Below are 21,265 nucleotides of genomic sequence, written 5' to 3' on the forward strand. Positions count from 1 at the left end.
GATTGATGATTGACATGAAAGAGCCCAGCCCATTCCTAGTGGTGCCAGGAAAGTGAACCTGGATTGCATAATAAAACTTTCTGGACAACAGCCAGGGAGAGCATACAGATGGCAGCATTCCTCCATGGCTTCTGCTTCAAGTTCCTGCTCTGCTGGAGTGACTGCCCTGCTAGTCTTCCTGACCTCACTTTCCTCAGTGATGGACTATGACCTATAAGATTAAATAAACCCTTTCCTCCCTAAGTTGCCTTTAGACATGGTGCTTATACAGCAGCAAAAAGCAAGCTAGCAATGTTTAATGGAAAGTTGGAAATTCCATGTTTCCAAGTTAATGATACTTAAGAGCTACATTTTTCTCCGACCTGGGCCGGTTCACCCCTCCTTAGGCAACCTGGTGGGCCCCCGCTCCCGGGAGGTCACCATATTGATGCCGAACTTAGTGCGGACACCCGATCGGCATAGCGCACTACAGCCCAGAACTCCTGGACTCAAGCGATCCTCCTGTCTCAGCCTCCCGAGCAGCTGGGACTACAGGCGTGTGCCACCGCGCCCGGCTACATTTTTCTCTTTAACATTTTTGCATATTACTACTTTAAATATTCTCTTGTATATTTGCAGTCATAGGATGAACCCAGGTGTGGCAGAATGAGAGAAACAAGCTTACCTTAAGGATGAAGTAGTTTCTAAATTTAACAGCACAAATCACTGAATGAAGCAGGTTCAAGCAGACGAGGTCAACATACCTCTGAATCTCGTGCACTACAACATGTGTGTAGGGCATGTGGTTCCTGTCCTGCATTCAAGGGCTCCTGTTTCTGCCAAACACATGTTCTATCTCTTCCTGGACTTTAGCTAGTAACACAAAGTGGGAAATAATGCAATGTGGCTCAGCTCCCAGAGCAAGTCAGTGCTACATGGGGCATGATGAAAGTGTCTCAACACCATCACAGGCCCTGAGCACATCTAGACTTGTAGTGCCACAGGAAAAAATAACTACCTAAAACCCAGGCATTTATTAAGTAGATATACTTCTGCATAGTATCATACTGGATAATCAATGCACATAGGAATAATTAAATGATTCACTATATAGACGTCTTACACATATGAATTAAGAAATTTCTATCCCTGTAAGGACAAAACCTAGAATATAAAAATTAGTGCCAAATCAAATTAGCATATGATAGTAATTGAATTCTCCTGCCACATGTATGTGTGTGCATGTGTGTGTGCATGTATGTGTGTGCATGTGTGTGTGCATGTATGTGTGTGCATGTGTGTGTGCATGTGTGTGTGTGTACATGCATACTCATCTGCAAATTCCCAATGGTTCTCTGTATTTTCTGCATATGCCAAAGGCACTCACTTCAGAATATTCTTTTTTTCTTAAAGATTTATTTATTTATTATGTATACAGTGTTCTGCTGCATGTATGCCTGCACACCAGAAGAGGGCACCAGAGCTCATTATGGATGGTTGTGAGCCACCATGTGGTTGCTGGGAATTGAACTCAGGACCTATGAAAGAACAGCCAGTGCTCTTAACCTCTGAGTCATCTCTCCTCCAGCCCTTCAATATATTCTTTGTGTCTTGGGCAATTTATGTTCACATGCAAAGGTAATGGGCATGTCTCTTGTTTTGCTGTACTATTTACAAACGACTTCTCAAAGTTCTTTTTAAAATAGATGAGGAATCACATGTTTGTCACCACCTCATACAAAATAGTCTCGCCAAACAGACTTTCTCTCTCTCAACCTCTCTCTTTCTCTCTCTCTTTCTCTCTTTAACACACACACACACACACACACACACACATCACAAACACACTTCTCTCTCCTGCAGTACACTTATAATTTTATCATATGTATACTCATTCTTGTATCAGTGTGATCATGAATATTTCTCACAGGTAAGGGAGTTATCATTGTGTTACATGTTTTACACAGTCTTGAACATAAAAGAGCCTATTCAAATTCCTAATACTGGATGCTAGCTTAGAATAATTACAAATGCTCAAGTATGTTTCAAGCCCCAGAAATTTCTAATCACTAGAACTCATATAATTGTCTCTCATGTCTCTCCTCTAAGATTCCTCACACATTATCTTACCATCCATTCTGAAGCCAGGTTGTGAGGGGTTGTTACATTGTTATGAGAAATACTGGCACTGCACCTGTACCTCTCCTCCACGTGTGTCACTCACCATGCTCACATGTGCCAGAGTTGATAGGATCCCATCCAACAAGGGTTCTCAACAGAGTCTAGCAAATGTCAGTGTGACATTCTCCAGTCTCCAGAACTGTGGACTAAATATCTTTGAAAATTATCTGATCTCCACTATTTTGTTAATGTTGAAATAAAAATACACTAAGTCACTTACATACTCCTCTATCCTTCAGGAAACCAATGCACCAACCTACACCAGTTGGTAACACATATGCCTTGCTGCAGACTCCTCCCATCAAATGCAGACACCTTATCAGAGTAAGGTCACTAAACTCAGGGCTGGATGCTTTTGCTACTGTTCACACTGTCTTGTTTCTCTCAGTCACTTTCTCCCATTGTGAACACTTGTCTCATTCTCATTTCTTCCTCATATGTACATGTTACGGCTAGCAACAGAGCAAATTCAATAATGGGCTTTCTCTAAGAGACCCAGTGGAGGACGTGGGTAGCATCTTTCCAGCATCTATGTTGAGTTTCTCTGGCTCCCCCTCTAGAGCCATTCCTGTGATGTCCACATTCCTCACCAGCAGCATAGTCCACACCTCAGAGTGGTACCACCCTTTCTATTCCAGCTCCAAACACGCCGGTTACTGTAGCCACCAAGCTTTCTGTGGTAAACTCAGACTTCGGATTGTGTTTTTCCTAGGGTGTATGTGGATGTTATTTTGGTTTGTTGGCACACTTAACTACAGTGGATCAAGAATAACTCAGGTTGTTCTTTAAGATAATAAACAATGGCAAGTCTAATACTAAAACCGCAATACCTAAACAACACAGCAGAAAATGTTATTGGTCTACCCACACCTTATTTCCCATTCTTCAAAACTGTTAAAATTGTGGACTATAAATGGTCTCACCACAAAGAAATGATACTTATGTGAGGTATAAATTTGTCAATTGGCCTTATGTTAGGTATATATAGGCATATACATATACACACATATATATAATGAAATACATATAGATATACCTCAAATATATATATTATCTTTCATTATATAATCATTATATATAATATCTTTATATATATACATATATATCGAGGTACCACATTATACCCAAACATAAACCAGCTTATAAGAAGAAAGATTTCACTGCTGCTCATGGTTCCGTTGTTTGGTCCTTGACTGCTTGACCCTGAGAGGCTGGACACACTGGAGACAGGACGTTATGGCAGAAAGAAACGCAGGAGAGCAGAACTGCTCACCTCTCATAGCTAGGAAATAAAGAGAGGAAAGAGACAAGAGCATTGAACTGAAGAAACAGTCTGGTGACCTAACACCATCCTCCAGCTAGGTTTCACCTCCTAAAGCAGTGGTTCTCAATCTGTGGGTCATGATTCCTTTGGCAAACCTCAATCCCCAAAATATTTACATTAAGACTCATAGCATTAGCATATTTACAGTTATAAAGTAGCAATAAAAATATTGTTTTGATTGGGGGGTCACTGCACATGAGGAACTGTATTGAGGGTTGCAGCATTAGGAAGGTGGAGAACTACCTTTAAAAGGTTCTGTCACCCCCCAAAAGCATCTTAAGCTGGAAAGCAGATCTTTAGAACACAATTCCGTGATAGACATTTAAGATCCCAGCCATAAAGAAAGAAATTTTTCAGAAAGCCATTGTGACTAATTCTTCTGTTAAAGAATTTAATTAGACACAATGTTGGCTTCCTCATTAGGAACTCTGAAATGGGTAAAACTAATGGTTTAGCTGGAAATCAGAATGTCTGCCAGAGAAATTGAGAGAAGTCGAACTGGGAGGCCACTCCAAGGAGTCCAAGAGATCCATGGAGGCTTCGTGGAGATGAGCCCACAGAGCGAATAGTATCTCCAGAACCACTAAAAGCGGCAGGTTTTATGGGAAGATACTTTTTAAAAGTAGTTTCCTGGGGGCTGGAGCAATGGCTCAGTGGTTAAGAGCACTGACTGTTCTTCTAGAGGTCCTGAGTTCAATTCCCAGCAACCACATGGTGGCTCACAACCACCTTGAATGAGATCTGGTGCCCAGACTGTATATACAGTAAATAAATAAAATATTTTAAAAAATAAAATGAAAGTAGTTTCGTGGAACTGGGGGAGACAGAACAGGTATAGAAGGGTAGCCTCGAAGAGCATAACATGGCCGAGTAGCTCAGGCCACCACTTCAGGCTACTACCTGGTCCACTTCATCCCAAAACTACTGGTTAGGCTGGTGTTGCCTCTCAGTCTGCAGACCCAATCTTCAGCATGTAGCAGTCACGGCCTCTGCCATTTGCGCTGCTTGTCCTGTGGGAGGGCAGGGAAGGGGCGGGGCTCGGGGCCACGGTTGCAGACCTGGGGTGCCTGCCGGGCTTTGGGCACCCAGGGCAGGGTAGTGTGCAGGGGCCTGGACACACTGCCCAACCACATAATCACCCTGACTCTGAGAAACAAGATACACAACATGAAGAATGGATCATTTTCTGGGTTAAGTCTCCTCAAAAGACTTCTGCGGTCCATGCTGCCTCCAGAGACCGTGTTGATATTTGTGATCCAAGAAACCACTGTGTTGGGGAAGTCCTGTTATTTGCCTGTGCATTTGTCAATAAAGTACTGTCTGGCCAATAGAAAACCTAGATAGGAGGGACTAGGAGTCGAGGAGGATTCTGGGAAGGGGAAACACAAGAGAGTCGACATGTGACGCCATGGGGGTAGGAAGCCGGGAACTATTCTCCGGTAAGAAACATACTTAGATTAACAATTATGGGGTAATTACTTAAGGCAGAGCTAGCCAGTAAGGGACAAGCAAGGCCAACAGCTTCATAATTAATATAGCCTCCTGTGTGTTTATTTGGGACTCATGCGGATCTAGAACCAGGCTGGCGCAGCAGAGCCCAGGCGACTGGCGGGGGATAAACCAAAGCGGCTAGCAAAGAAAAAGCTTCTCTTAACAGAATGGTGATCAGGAGTGGGATCATGAATTTCCACGCAAAATAACAAAAGCTTTAAAGGAATTTTAGAAACAGAAGAATGAGAGAAGCACAGATTTTTGGTAGCAGCATTTTTCTCAGGTGTGCTCTGTTTTGCTATCGACAAGCCGAGATTCACGTGGCTCGTTTACCGGAGTCTTCCTGACTCAGCATAAAAAAAAAAAAAGCAAGGTTGTTTTAAGAGACTCTGCTACCGATTGAAAGGGGTGTACGTACAGCTGGAAGTGGCAGCTTTTGCTGGAGGTCAGCATGGACTGAGGCAGTAAGCTGGAATCACGCTTACGCCCGCCATCTTGAAACGGCAGTTTAAAACAGCCGCAGTTTTTACAGATAAGACACGTGGCCAGAAAAACATAAAGATTTACAGTAAAGTCAGACTTGGATAAAGAAAAGCTTCTAAAGGTTTACAGTGTGTTTAAAAATATACGTGAGATTGAGAGAGAAAATGAAACGGCAAAGTGGTGAATAAATACAAAAGCCGGCGTTGTGGTGGCGCACGCCAGTAGGAATTGCTCCAGAGGCAGAGGCAGGCGGATTTCCAAAGAGAAATCCTGTCTCAAAGAAAAATAAATAAAAGTAAAATAAATAAAGTAATAATAGATAAATAAATAAGCCACGTAAAGATGGAAAATACACAGAGAGTCTGGATACTGTACGCTATTGTGTTTTTCAGTTTTTTGCTTGCTCAGGAAGGAACTGCTACTAAAGTACACTTGCTTATAAATGCTGCTAAATTAATACAACTTATATCTTTTGAAAATGCCTTGACCTCAAAATTTAAGTATAAGGATATGTTACTCGGAAAAGGAGTTTTCATTTATGTTTCCACAGAACATAAAAAGCTGAGGATTTCTTCCAGGCTTCTGTGGTTTGACGAACCAAGACCCCCGGAAGCAGTGGACCAGATGTTCCAACAATTGAGACAGCTAAGATGATGGAGTCTTACAGACCCCGAAAATATGGACTTATACAGGTTTCTGAGTTTTGTCATGATCCCCATGGTATAAACAGCGCCCCCTTCCAGCAGGAAGCAGTTTGGAATGAGCGACGTCCCAATTCCCATCTTGTTTATAAATCTTTGTTTTCATTTAAATGGGATTGTTTATAATTGGCTAGTGATCACAGCCAATCTTTTTTAATGGTAAAAAGGGGAATTATGGTATGGGTATTGTTTTTCATTTATTGAGACAAAATCAAGGTCAATTTTGTGATGCTTATATTTCTCCTCTTGATTAAGTATTATGCTTATACTGATCTTTTACAACGTAATGCATAATTGAATACAGACTATAGATAGTTACTTATAATAGAATTTCTAGTTACATAAGTTAGGTTTCTAGATATACAGAAATATATTTGAGATGGACAGTCTTCAAACCTCTCAAAGACCTTCAGAACATGGCATTTAAAATGGTTTAGGGTTTTTCTTAACAATGAGAAATGTCTGCTCTTGGCAGCACCAATTACATCTGAGAGGAAGATGGGCATCGAAGAAACTTGTTATGGAGTTTGCTTTCAACATGGCAAGATTAGCCATTTGGGCAAGAACTGCTCTTGCCTGTACTTCTTGACTGTTATTGTATAAACTGGACAAGCAGGACCCACAGGAAAGTGACTACTGAACTCAGTCTTACAGGGTTCCCGCTTCATGAAGAGTCTACGAGACTTTCTGCAGGACAAAGAAAAATGACTTACAGACTGCCAATGCAGATGGACAGTTTGAAATTTCCTGCTTTGCTGAGAAGTGTTCCAGACACATTGTGGCCTATGGGCTGAAGATGGATGCCCCAACGTTACAGAGGAACTTCGGGTGACTGTCCAGGCAGTAAGATATCTCTGTTAATCCTAGTGTTTATATATTATCCTTCTGTGGTCTTTGATGGAGTTGAAGACAGGTAGTTATAATTATAGTTTTCCTTAGTTATGATAAAAGATACATATAGAACTTTGGACTCACAAGGATGGGATGGATGATATTTTCTTTAAATCTTGCTAAAACATTGTAACTGTGTTCTTACTTGATAACTGTTCTGTCATATACAATTTGACTATGTTAAAATTAAGACCTTTCTTTTGTTTAAACAGAAAAGAGGAGATGTTGGGGAAGTCCTGTTATTTGCCTGTGCATTTGTCAATAAAGTACTGTCTGGCCAATAGAAAACCTAGATAGGAGGGACTAGGAGTCGAGGAGGATTCTGGGAAGGGGAAACACAAGAGAGTCGACATGTGACGCCATGGGGGTAGGAAGCCGGGAACTATTCTCCGGTAAGAAACATACTTAGATTAACAATTATGGGGTAATTACTTAAGGCAGAGCTAGCCAGTAAGGGACAAGCAAGGCCAACAGCTTCATAATTAATATAGCCTCCTGTGTGTTTATTTGGGACTCATGCGGATCTAGAACCAGGCTGGCGCAGCAGAGCCCAGGCGACTGGCGGGGGATAAACCAAAGCGGCTAGCAAAGAAAAAGCTTCTCTTAACACCACTGTAAACCCTGGTGATGTCTACAAGCTTCTTTCGCAGTGGTATCGATGAATACAGACTCCCGAGAATGAGAGTCACGGAAGGCTTCTGTGACAACCTCCCCCTCTTCTCCACCCAAAAACCAAAACAGTCCAGACAGGAAGCTATTGAAGAGAGTCCTTAAATGTGAGAAAGATGCGGAAGTGATGAGCAAAGGAGTTAACACTGAGCTGGTTTAACCCACAGAAACAGTTGACTTGAATAAGGGGGAGCTCTTGGACCCCAGGCTGATGGCTGTGTGGAAAGCATGGGACTAACCCAGACCCCCTGAATGTGGTGTCAGTGAGGAGGCCTAGGTAATCTATGGGGCCTTGGGTAGTATTTATCCCTGGCACAGTGAGGGATGCTCTCTCAGCCTGGACTCTTGGGGGAGGGCCTAGGCCCCACCCTGGATGAAATGACAGACTCTGGAGATCCAACATGGAGGGCCTCACCCTCCCTGGGGATAGGAGTGGAGATTGGGTGGGGGGTTGGGGGGGCCTGGTGGGGAGGGCGGGGGAGGAGGAGAGGGAGAGAGAGCTGGGATTGACATGTGAAACAAGCTTGTTTCTAACTTAAAATTTTAAAAACAAGGAAGAAAAAAAAAGATGCGGAAGTGTAGCTCTTCACAGTCGATGGCTTCTGGTGGGGCAGGAAGAACTCAAGTTTTCTTTAAGGGACTGGCCACTGGGAGTTTAGCCATGCTTCAATGAGTATATGGGCAACACAAATTGGACTTGGTGGTTTGTTTGGTTTGTTTTTGTTTTGTTTTGTTTTTTTCTGGTGGAGAGGGTGGACCTGGGAGAAATGGAAAACAAGTGTGATCAGGGAGAATTGTATGAAATTCCCAAATAATTAATAAAAATATTATGTTGGGGGAAAAAGCCATTCATAAGTGAGCATTACTGAGAAAGCCTTGTGAGAACAGAAGCCATGATCATTCGGATCCTGAGGATGGAGACCATTGGGAGAGACAGTGTATCATTTCAGAGGCAGCATGGCAGGGTCTCAGAAGGAAGGCCCCCTTAAAACCTGGGAAGAAGCTTCATTATAAGTAATCAATTAATGCAATAAATACACACGAAATGGAATAAAGGTCAGAACATGCATGAAACTCTCAAAGAACTAATAAAAATGGAAGAAGATAGCATGTCTCTTTCTCCTTCCAGGCTCCTGTCGGGTTGTGCATGAAAGACATGTCCATGACAATATGACCGGACCCAAAGGGAGAGAGGAAGGGCCTCCAGAAACTCTAGAACAAAGTGATTTTTACAAGTTTTGGGGAATTGGCAGGAATTTCTGTGCATGATTCAGTCTGATTCAATCTACATGAGTCCATGCATAGAGGCAAGTGCTCGGCGGGATCATAACTCTTTCTTGAGGTAGGCATGTGTGTATGTTGCAGAGAGGACACTATGAGTCTGCAGCACTGCAGAGCATGACCTGATTTCTTCAGGCTGACAATTGCCTCTCAGAGTAACCAATGATGAGGAGTAATGCCTGAGGCTGGCTTCTAAACTACACACATGCACACATCTGTACATACATGTATACTTGCATAAACAAAAATATACAGCCATGCCCAATGGCTGTAAGATAAATATGTCACAAAATTGCACACCGATGGTACTAGGCCACAGCCAATGAGCAGCTAGATTCTGTTACTTCACTAAGGTCCAAGGAGCAGCAGTGTTTATAAATACAGCTCTGAGGTAAAGGCCACTGGTCAGTTAGTAACAGAGACCTTGGGATCAACCTAGGCCAGGCGAAGTGGGCAATCTGCACAACATTATGGAAGTCCATCTCCATGGTAAAGTTCTCGCCTGCCAGCAGACAAGGCACAGATGCAGAGTAATTTGTTTCTCGACACCACCGGTTTCTCCCAGTTCTTTAGCTTTTTCTGCTCTTCATCTCACCTCAGTTCAAAGACTATGTTTTTACTTACACGTGATTATATTATATCTACATTATGCTTATCACCTAGTTTCTAAGCTACCCCTACCATTACTCTTTGATATATGTAACGTTTTACTCGTTCTTTGAGAATTTTATTCACCCATACAATGTGCTTTGATCTTACTTACTCCTTGCCTCCTCCTAATTCCTCCCAGGTCTGTTTCTCATCTCTCCATCCCCTCTCAACCTCCTGTCTTCTTTTCATTGTTTTTTTTTATAACCCACAGAGTACAATTTGTGCTGCCCACATACACATGGGTGCATGGTGGACTTTCCATGGACCACATCCTTAAAGGAAACCAGTTCCCCCTCCCACAGAAGCCGCCGATTGTCAATAGGTCTTCAGCTCAGACTGAACATTGGATTGATCTCGTGGAGTAGGTGGCCACAGCATTAGTGAGCTCCTGAGTGTATTGAACCTGTCCTGTCTTGAAAAACTGTTTTGGTCCAATCTTCTCTGATCTCTGGCTTTTAGAATCTTTCACCTTGCTTATGCAATTGATCCTGAACCTTCCCTCCCATGATTCTAATTGAGCACATCAATACTTCCCTCTTGGTTAAACTTACCAAGGCACAGAAGCAGCCTTACCACTGAACTATCCCACATGGCTCCTGCCATTTGTGCCATCTATCCCATTAACTGAAATGATGCCTAAGGGACTCTGATGATATAAGATGGACGCCTTGAATTTATTTTTGAATCGACACTTGTATAAATCCAGACATGTATGAAGCTAAAGTACAAACATGATAAATCTCGATGTTCCTCTTCACTATCAATGCTCACCATGTAGATTATTCTATGGAGTTCACAGGAAATTTACCCTGAGTATTATCTGCATTCGACTCCAGTTTGGGCTCATATATATGGTATCAGAGATTCCCATGCCAATATGTAGGATTGCAGAGTGCTTGAAAACATTTCCACATCCTCTTCTGGGAAGAATCATTTCCAGTTATGCTCAGCTTTGGTTCTCTGTCCCATATCTTTACCTTATCACTTCACTTTGCACATGTGAAAGCCTCTCCCCTGTTCCTCAATGAAAAACTGCATCAAAGCTCATGTCATTCAGAAAACCTGCCCAGCAAGTTTCTTCTCATTCTCATAAGCACTTTCTCCTCAGTCTCCCACACACTCGGATACTACCACTTTTGTTTCAATGCTGGGTGTTTTTACTCCCTGACTTGCTGGTATTTCTACTTTACCTGATGTGTACGCTATCTTTTCTCAGCTAAATTGTTAGTCTCTGAAAGCATTGTCAACATGTTCTAGTTATTCAACAATTCAGTTTTAAATCCTCTATGGTGTTAGCTCAATTTCATGAACACAACATACAGAACACCAAGTAGACTGGACCAAAAATGAAAAAGTCCCCTCACCACGTAATAATCAAAACACCAAACATACATAATAAAGAAAGAATGTTAATAGCTGCAAAGAAAAAAGACCAAGTAACATATAAACTCAGACCTATCAGAATTATACCTGATTTCTCAATGGAAACTCTGAAATCTGGAAGGCCCTGGATACATGTTCTATAAACACTAAGAGACCATGACTGCCAAGCTAGACCACTATACCCAGCAAAGCTTTCAATCACTATAGATGGAGAAAACAAGATATTCCATGACAAACCAGATTTAAACAATACATATCCACAAATCGAGTCCAACAAAAAGTACTGGCAGGAAAACTCCAACCCAAGGAAGTTAGCTATACTCACAAAAACATAGGCAATAGATAATCCCACATTACCACAAGCCAAAAAAAAAAAGGTAAAGCCAAAAAAAGGGTGAAACACACACGCACACACACACACACACACACACACACACACAAAACTAACAAAAACAAATACAAAACTAACAAGAGGGGGCTGGAGAGATGGCTCAGAGGTTAAGAGCACTGACTGCTCTTCCAGAGGTCATGAGTTCAATTCTTAGCAACCACATGGTGGCTCACAACTAGTGCTCTCTTCTGATGTGTACATGGAGGCAGGGTGTTGTATTCATAATAAATACATCTTTTAAAAAAACTAACAAGAATCAAAAATCAATGGTCATTAATATCCCTTAACATCAATATTCTTAATTCACCTATAGAAAGACACAGGCTAACAGAATATATACCAAGACAGAATCCATCCTTCTGCTGCATACAAGAAACATACCTAAACTTCAAAGAAAGATCTCAGAGTCAAGAGCTAGGAAAAGATTTTCCAATCAAATGGGCCTAAGAAACAAGCTGGTATAGCTATCCTAATACCTAGCAAATTAGACTTCAAACTAAAATTAATCAAAAGAGACGAAGAAGGTCATTTCCTATTTGTCACAGAAAAAATCCATCAAGATGAAGTCTCAATTCTGAACATCTATGCCCCAAATGCAAAAGGAGCCACATTCGTAAAAGAAACATTACTAAACCTCAAATCACACATAAATTCTCACACACTTACAGTGGGAGACTTCAACACCTCACTGGACAGGACTAGCAGACAGAAACTTAACAAAGAAATAAAGGAACTAACATAAGTTATTACTCAGTTGGGTTTAACAGACATCTATAGAACATTCCATACAAACACAAAAGAATATACCTTCTTCTCAGTGCCACATGGAACCTACCCTAAAATTGACCACATAGTTGGCAACAAAGCAAATCTCAACAGATACAAAAAAATGGAGCAACCCCCTGTATCTTATCAGATCACCATGGTTTAAAGTTATAATTCAACAACAACACAAATTATAGAAAGTCTACCAACTCATGGAAATTGAACAATGCAAAATTGCACCATCCCTGAGTCAAGGAAGAAATAAAGAAAGAAATTAAAGACTTCCTAGAATTCAATGAAAGTGAAAGCACAGCAGAGTCAAACTTATGGGACCCTTTGAAAGCAGTACTAAGAGGAAAGTTCATAGCACTAAGTGTCCACATAAGGAAACTGGAGAATAGTCACACTAGAAACTTAACAACACATCTGAAAGCACTAGAACAAAAAAAAAAAAAAAAGCAAACTCACCAAGGAGGAGTAGATGCCAGGAAATAATCAAATTGAGGGCTGAAGTCAATAAAGTAGAAACAAAGAAAACAATCCAAAGAATCAATTAAACAAAGAGTTGGTTTTTCAAGAAGATCAACAAGATAGATAAACCTTTATCCAAACTAACCAAAAGGCAGAGAGAGAATATGCAAATAAAATCAGAAATGAAAAGGGGGGGACATAACAATGGACTCTGAGAAAATCCAGAGAATCATCAGGCCATACTTTCAAAACCTGTACTCCACAAAATTGGAAAATTTAAAGGAAATGGACAATTTTCTAGATAAGTATTACTTACCAAAATTAAATCAAGAACCGATAAACAATTTAAATAGACCTGTAACCCCTATGTGAAATAGAAGCAGTCAACAAAAGTCTCACAAACAAAAAAAGCCCATGGCCAGATGGCTTCAGTGCAGAATTCTACCAAACTTTCAAAGAAGAGTTAATACCAATACTCAAATTATTCCACACAGTAGAAGCAGAAGGGTCATTGCCAAACTCTTTTTATGAGACTACAATTGCGTTGGTACCCAAAATACACAAAGACACAGCTAACAAAGAGAACTACAGACCAGTCTCCCTCATGAACATTGATACGAAAATACTCAATAAAATGCTGGCAAATCAAATCCAAGAATACATCAGAAAAATCATCCACCATGATCAAGTAGGCTTCATCCCAGAGATGCAGGGATGGTTCAACATATGAAAATCTGTAAATGTAATTCACCATATAAAAAAACTGAAAAAGGGGCTGGAGAGATGGCTCAGAGGTTAAGAGCACTGACTGCCCTTCCAGAGGTATTGAGTTCAATTCCCAGCAACCACATGGTGGCTCACAACCATCTGTAATGAGATCTGGTGCCCTCTTCTGGTGTGCAGGCATACACGGAGTCAGGATGTTGTATTCATAATAAGTAAATAAATCTTTAAAAAAAAACTGAAAAAGAAAAAGCACCTGATCATCTCACTAGATGCTGAAATAGTGTTCCACTAAATCCAACACCCTTTCATGATAAAGGTCTGGAGAGATCAGGGATAATAGGAGCATACCTAAACATAATAAAAGTAATATACAGCATGCAAATAGCCAACATCAAACTAAATGAAGAGAAACACAATGTGATTCCTCTAAAATCAGGAACAAGACAAGGCTGTACATTCTCTTCACATCTCTTTAATATTGTACTTGAAGTACTAGCTAGAACACTAACACAACAAAAGGAGATCAAGCAGATGCAAATTGGAAAGCAAGAAGTCAAACTCTTGCTATTTGCAGATGATATGATAGTTTACATAAGTGAACCGAAAAATTCTACCAGGGAACTCCTACAGCTGATAAACACCTTCAGCAAAGTGGCAGGATACAAGATTAACCCCCCAAAAAAATCAGTACTCCTACTATATATAGATGATAAACAGTCTGAGAAAGACATCAGAGAAACTTTGCCCTTTACAATAGCCACAAACAACATAAAATATCTTGGGGTAACGCTAGCCAAACAAGTACAAGGCCTGTAGATCAAGAACTTTGAGTGTTAAAGAAAAAAATTAAAGAAGATACCAGAAAATGGAAAGGTCTCCCATGCTCTTGGATAGGTAGTTTCAATGTAGTAAAAACAGCAATCTTGCCAAAAGCAATATATAAAATCAATGCAATCCCTATCAAAATTCCAATACAATTCTTCATAGACCTTGAAAAAAATACTCAAATTTATATGGAAAAACAAAAGACCCAGGATAGCCAAAACAACCCTGTACAATAAAGGAACTTCCAGAGGCATTACCATTCCTAACTTCAAGCTCTATTTTAGAGCTATAGTTCTGAAAACAGCTTGGTATTGACACAAAAAATAGACAGGTAGACTAATGGAATCGAATTTAACACCCTGATAGTAACCCACACACCGATGAACACCTGATTTTTGACAAAGAAGCTAAAGCTATACAATGGAAAAAATAAAGCATCTTCACCAAATGGTGTTGGCATAGCTGGATGCTGACATGTAGAAGATTGCAGATAGATCCATATCTATCATCATGCACAAAATTTAAGTCCAAACAGATCAAAGACCTCTACATAAATCCAGCCACACTGAATCTCTTAGAAGAGAAAGTAGGAGGTACTCTTGAATAAATTGGTATAAGGTGACTACTTCCTGAACATAACACCAGTAGCACAGACACTGAGATAGACAAGTAATAAATGGGACCTCCTGAAACTGAGAAACTTCTGTAAGGCAAAGGTCACAGTCAACAAGACAAAAAGGCAGCCCACAGAATGGGAAAAGATATTCACTAACCCCATATCTGACAGAGGGCTGATTTCCAAAATTTACAAAAAACTCAAGAAGCAAGTCTCTAAAATATCAAAGGATCCAATTTTTAAAATGGTCTACAGAACTAAATAGAAAATTCTCAATAGAGGAATCTAAAATGGCTGAGAGACACTTAAGAAAATGCCCAACGTTCTTAGCCATTAGGGAAACGCAACTCCAAACAACTCTGATATACCATCTTACTCCTGTCAGAATGGCTAAAATCAAAAACACCAATGACAATTTATGCTGTAGAGGATGTGGAGAAAGTGGAACAATCATCTATTGCTGGTGGGAGTGCAAACTTGTACAGCCACTTTGGAAATCATTATGGGGATTCCTCAGGAAAATGGGAATCACTCTACCACACGACCCAGAAATTCCACTCTTAGGCATATACCCAAAAGATGCCCATTCATACAACAAGGACATCTGTTCCACTATGCACATAGCAGCATTATTTGTAATAGCCAGATCCTGGAATCAACCTAGATGCCCCTCAACTGAAGAGTGGATAGAGAAAATGTGGTACATTTATACAATGGAGTACTACTCAGCAAAGAAAAACAATGGAATCTTGAAATTTACAGGCAAATGGATGGCACTAGAAGAAACCATCCTGAGTGAGGTAACCCAGTCACAAAAAGACAAGCATGGTATGTACTCTCTCATATATGGATTCTAGACATGGATCAAGGGAGTGTCAGCCTATAATCCCATTGCCAGTGAATCTGGGAAACAGGGAGGTTCCCAAGAGAGATATGCAAGATGCCCCAGAGAAGGGGAATGAAGCAACATCTCATGAGAAGATTGTGAGCATAGGGGGAGGGGAGAAGGAACCAAGAAAAAGGGACAGGGAGAAAAGGAGAGGAGAGGAAGACATGGGGGAGCAGTAAGGTTGAGTTGGGGGGGAAATGGAGGAGACTAAGATGAGAGATACTATAATAGACTATAATGACTCCCTCTATTATATATTTGATATATATATTTTTATATATCTCCTCTATATATATTTGAGGAGAGAGCTAACACTAGTAGGATTTCCAGAGATCTACAAGAATGACACCAACTGGAAAACTAAGCAATAGTGGAGAGACTACCTTAATTGCCCCTCCCTGATAATGACATTGACGACTACCTTATATGCCATCTAGAACCTTCATCCAGTAACTGATGGAAGCAGAGGCAGATACCCACAGCTAAACACTGAACTGAACTCCTGGAACCCAATGACAGAATGGGAGGAGTGATGAGCAAAGGGGTCAAGACTGTTCTGGTGAAACCCACAGAGACAGTGGACCTGACAAGGGGGAGTTCTTGGACCCAAGACTGATGACTGAGAGGCCAGCATGGGACTGATCCAGACCCTTAATGTGGGGTTAGTGAGGAGGCCTCGGCAATCTCTGGGGCCTTGGATAGTAGATCAGTATTTACCATGGTATACCAATGAACTTTGGGAGCCCATTCCATATAGAGGGAACCTCTCTCAGCCTGGACACATGGGGGGAGGGCCTAGGACCTGCCCCAGATGAAGTGACAGACTCTGGAGATCCCCCATGGAGGGCCTCACCCTCCCTGGGGAATAGTATGAGGACTGGGTGGGGGGTTAGGGAGACTGGTAGAGGGTCAAGGGAGGAGGGGGTGGGAGAGGGAGCTTGGATTGACATTTAAATAAAAAAAATATATTGAGAGAAAAAAAAAGAGCTCAAGAAACATGTCTCTAAAACACCAAAGGATCCAATTAAAAAGTGGGCTACAGAACTAAATAGAGAATTCTCAACAGAGGAGTGGCTGAGAGACACTAAGAAAGTGTTCAACATCCTTTGCCATTAGGGAAATGCAAACCAAAACAACTCTGAGATATCATCTCACTCCTGTCAGAATGGCTAAAATCAAAAGCATCAATGACAGCTTACGCTGGAGAGGATGTTGAGAGAAAGGAACACTCTTCCACTGTTGGTGGGAATGCCGACTCATACAGCCACTTTGGGAATCAGTATGGAGATTTCCCAGGAAAATGGGACTCAGTCTACCACAAGATCCAGCAATTCCACTCTTAGGCATATACTCAAAAGATGGATATCCACACAATAAGGATCTGTGTCCCACTATGTTCATAGAAGCATTATTTGTAATAGCCAGAACCTGGAAGCAACCTAGATGCCCCTCAAATGAAGAGTAGTGTATTACTCAGCAGAAAAAAAATCAATAGAATCTTAAGTTTGCAGGCAAATTGACAGCACTAAAAGAAACCATCCTGAGTGAGATAACCTGTAGGAGGAAGTCTGATGCCGCCATTAAACATGTGACTTACTAAGTCTATGCCGCCATTAAACATGTGACTTACTAGAGGCGCATACAGATGAGGTAATAAAAGGGCGGTTTACCACACCGCTAACCACACCCACTTTAGGCAGGACTAAAGACGTATACGGCTGGACGTAAAGACGTATACGTACGTAGGCGGAACTACGTCACTAGCCAGGCCCACTTTTGGGCATGGCTAGGGGCGTTATGGGGGAAGGCATAAAAGACAGCGCACAGGAAGTCTCGCTCTCTTTTCCTGGAGTTCGGCTTCCGGTCCAGTCGCTAGCTGAGATCTGCTGGGCTTCTCTGGGTTTGGTAACTTGTGAGTAATTTTCTACATAAAATACTTAGCGTTACTTTCAGTAATTGTGTGTCGCGTATCGTTACAGCGTCCGTTGAAGCCAACAATAACCCAGTCACAAAAAGACAAACATGGTATATGCCCACTCATATATGAATTTTAGACATGAAGCAGGGGAGTGTCAGCCTACAATCCTATCGCCAGAGAGTCTGGGAATCAGGGAGGACTCTAGGAGAGATGGTACCCCAGGAAAGGGGAATGGGACAGGATCTCCTGATTGGACTGGGAACATATGGGAAGGAGACAGGGAACTGGGATAAAGTGAGGGGGAGAAGAGATGGGGAGAGGAGGACATGGGGGAGCAGGGAAGTTGAGTCAGGGCAAGAATAGAGGAGAGTAGGATAAGAGATACCATAATAGAGGAAGTCATTATAGGTTTGAGGAGAGATCTGGCACTAATGAGATTTCCAGAGATCTACAAGGATGACACCAACTGGCCATCTAAGCAATAGTGGAGAGGCTACCTTAAATGCCCTTCCCCAGTAATGAGATTGATGACTACCTTTTATGCCATCCTAGAATGTCCATCTAGTGGCTGATGGAAACAGAAGCAGACACCCACAGCTAAACACTGAATTGAACTACTGGAAACCAGTTGCAGTGAGGGAGAAGTGATGAGCAAAGGGGTCATGACTGAGCAGGTGAAGCCCACAAAAACAGTTGACCTGAACAAGGGGGAGTTCATGGACCTCAGACTGATGACTAAGAGGCTAGCATGGGACTGATCCAGACTCCCTGAACGTGGGTGTCAGTGAGGAGCCCTTGGCAAGCTTTGGGGCCTGAAGTACTAGATCAGTATGTATCCCTGGCATCCAAATGGACTTTGAGAGGCCATGCCACATGGAGGGATGCTCTCTCAGTCTGGACACATGGGAGAGGGCCTAGGCCCTGCCCTGGACAATATGACAGACTTTGGAGATCTCCCATGAAGGGCCTCACTTCCCTGGAGAGTAGAGTGAGGATTAGATGGGGGGTTGGTGGGAGTAGGGAGGAGAGGAGGAAAAGGGAGCTGGGATTGACATGTGAAGCAAGCTTGTTTCTAATTTAGATAAATAAATAAAAACTTAATTCCAAATGGATCAAAGACCTCAACATAAAACCAGCCATACTGAACCTCTTAGAAGAGAAACTGGGAGGTACCCTTGAACGAACTGGTACAGATGATGGCTTCCTGAATATAATACCAGTAGCACAGACACTGAGATTGACAAGTAATAAATGGGATCTCCTAAAACTGAGAAGCTTCTGTAAGGCAAAGGACACAATTAATAAGAAAACACAGCAGCCCACAGAATGGGAAAAGATATTTACCAACCCCACATCTAACAGAGGGCTGGTCTACAAAATATACAATGAACTCAAGAAGCTAGTCTCCAAAACACCAAATAATCCAATTAAGAAATGGGGTACAAAACTAAACATAGAATTCTTAATAGAGGAATCTAAAATGGTTGAAAAACTCTTAAAGAACTCAAATTTATTAGCCATCAGGGAAATGCAACTCAAAACAACTCTGAGATACCATCTTAAACTGGCCAGAATGGCTAAAATCAAAAACACCAATGACAGTCTATGATGGAGAGGATGTGGAGAAAGAAGAACATTCCTTCATTGCTCATGGGAGTAAACTTGTATAACCACTTTGGAAATAAGTATGGCAGTTTCTCAGGAAAGTGGGAATCAGTCTACCTCAAGATCCAGCAATTCCACTCTTTGGCATATACCCAAAAAATGCACATTCATACAAGGATATATGTTCAATTATATTCATAGCAGCGTTTTTTGTAATAGCCAGAACCTGAAAGCAACCTAGATGTCCCTCAACTGAAGAATGGATGCAAAAAACATGGTACATTTACTCAATGGAGCATTACTCAGTGGGAAAAAAAAACAATGAAAACTTGAAATTTTCAGACAAATGGATGGAACTGGAAGAAAACATCCTGTGAGGTAACCCAGTCACAGAAAGACAAACATGGTATGTACTCACTCATTTATGGATATTAGACATAGAACAAAGGACTACCAGTCTACAATCCACAATATCAGAGAAGCTAGCAAACAAGGAGGACCCTACAAAGAAAAACATATGGTCCCCTGAAGAAGGGGAAAGGGTCAAGAACCCCTAAGCAAATTGGTAGCACAAGGGAAGAGAGGTGGGAGGTAAGAAAAAGAGAAGGGGAGAAGAGTCAGGAGGAGAACAAGGGGGATCAGGAAGACTGAGACAGGGGAGGAATAGAGGTGGGCAAGAAAGGAGATACCTTGATAGAGGGAGCCAGTATAGATTTAGAGAGGTCTGGCACTAGAGAAATGTTCAGGATCCACAGGGATGACCCCAACTAAGAATCTAGGCAGTAGTGGAGAGACTGCCTTTGATGCCCTTCCCCTATAATGAGATTGATAACTACCTTAATTGCCATCCTAGAGTCTTTACCCAGTAACTGATCGAAGCAGAAGCAGACACCCACAGCTAAGAATTGAGCCATTGAGCTGTACTCCTGGAATCCAATTTTAGAAAGGAAGGAGGGATGAGCAAAGGAGCCAAGACTGAACTGGAGAAACCCACAGAAACAGCTGGCCTGACATAGTGAGAGCACAGAGATCCTAGTCATAAAGCAGGGGAACCAGCATTGGACCAAATCAAGGCCTCTGAATGTGGGTGCCAGCTAGCAGGCCTGGGAAGTCTATGGCAGCTATAACAGTAGAGCTAGTGTTTATCCCTAATGTACAAACAGACTTTGGGAACCCATTCCCTATAGAGGGATACTATTGCAGTCCAGATACACCAAAGAGGATCTAGGCCCTCCTCCAAATGATGTGACAGACCTTGATGATCCCCCCTGGAAGGCCTCACTATACTTGGGGAGTGGGCAGGGGTGAATGGGGGTGTCAGTGGGAGGCATGGGAGGATGGGAGGAGGAGGGAATGAGGGAACTCATATGTAAAATAAGATAAAATTTTTTAAAAGACATCAACACAGTATATACTGGAGAAGATGTGGAGAAAGGAGAACACTCCTCCATTGCTGGTGGGAGTGCAAACTTTTATATCCACTTTGGAAATCAGTGTGGCGGTTTCTCAGGAAAATGTGAATCAGTCTACCTCAGGACCTAGCAATTCCACTCTTAGGCATATACCCAAAGGATGCACATTCATACAACAAGGATGTGTGCTCAACTATGTTCATAGCAGCATTATTTGTAATATCCAGAACATGGAAGCACTCTAGATGCCCCTCAACCAAAGAATGGACAAGGAAAATATGGCACATTTACACAATTGAGACTACTCAGCAAGAAAAAAAAAACCGACATCTTGAAATTTGCAGGCAAATGGATGGAACTAGAAGAAACCATCCTGAGTGAGGTAAGAAACCATCCTGAGTGAGGTAACCCAGACACAGAAAGAAAAACATAGTATGTACTAACTCATAAGTGAACATTAGGCATAGAGCAAAGGATAACCATCCTTCAATCCAGAACCCCACAGAAGCTAGGAAACAAGGAGTAGCCTAAGAGAGACATACATGGATCCCCAGAGAAGGGGAAAGGGACAAGATCTCCTGAGTAAATTGGGAGCATGGGGGAGAGGGAGGGA

General features: G+C 41.7%; 1 pseudogene; it reads right to left on the reverse strand.

The window, feature by feature from the left end:
* LOC101842556 overlaps window positions 1-21,265 on the reverse strand; it is a 35,163-nt pseudogene that overhangs the window by 4,399 nt on the left and 9,499 nt on the right.

Source organism: Mesocricetus auratus, unplaced genomic scaffold (assembly GCF_017639785.1).
Source record: "Mesocricetus auratus isolate SY011 unplaced genomic scaffold, BCM_Maur_2.0 Super-Scaffold_4256, whole genome shotgun sequence".
In the NCBI taxonomy this organism is placed as follows: domain Eukaryota; kingdom Metazoa; phylum Chordata; class Mammalia; order Rodentia; family Cricetidae; genus Mesocricetus; species Mesocricetus auratus.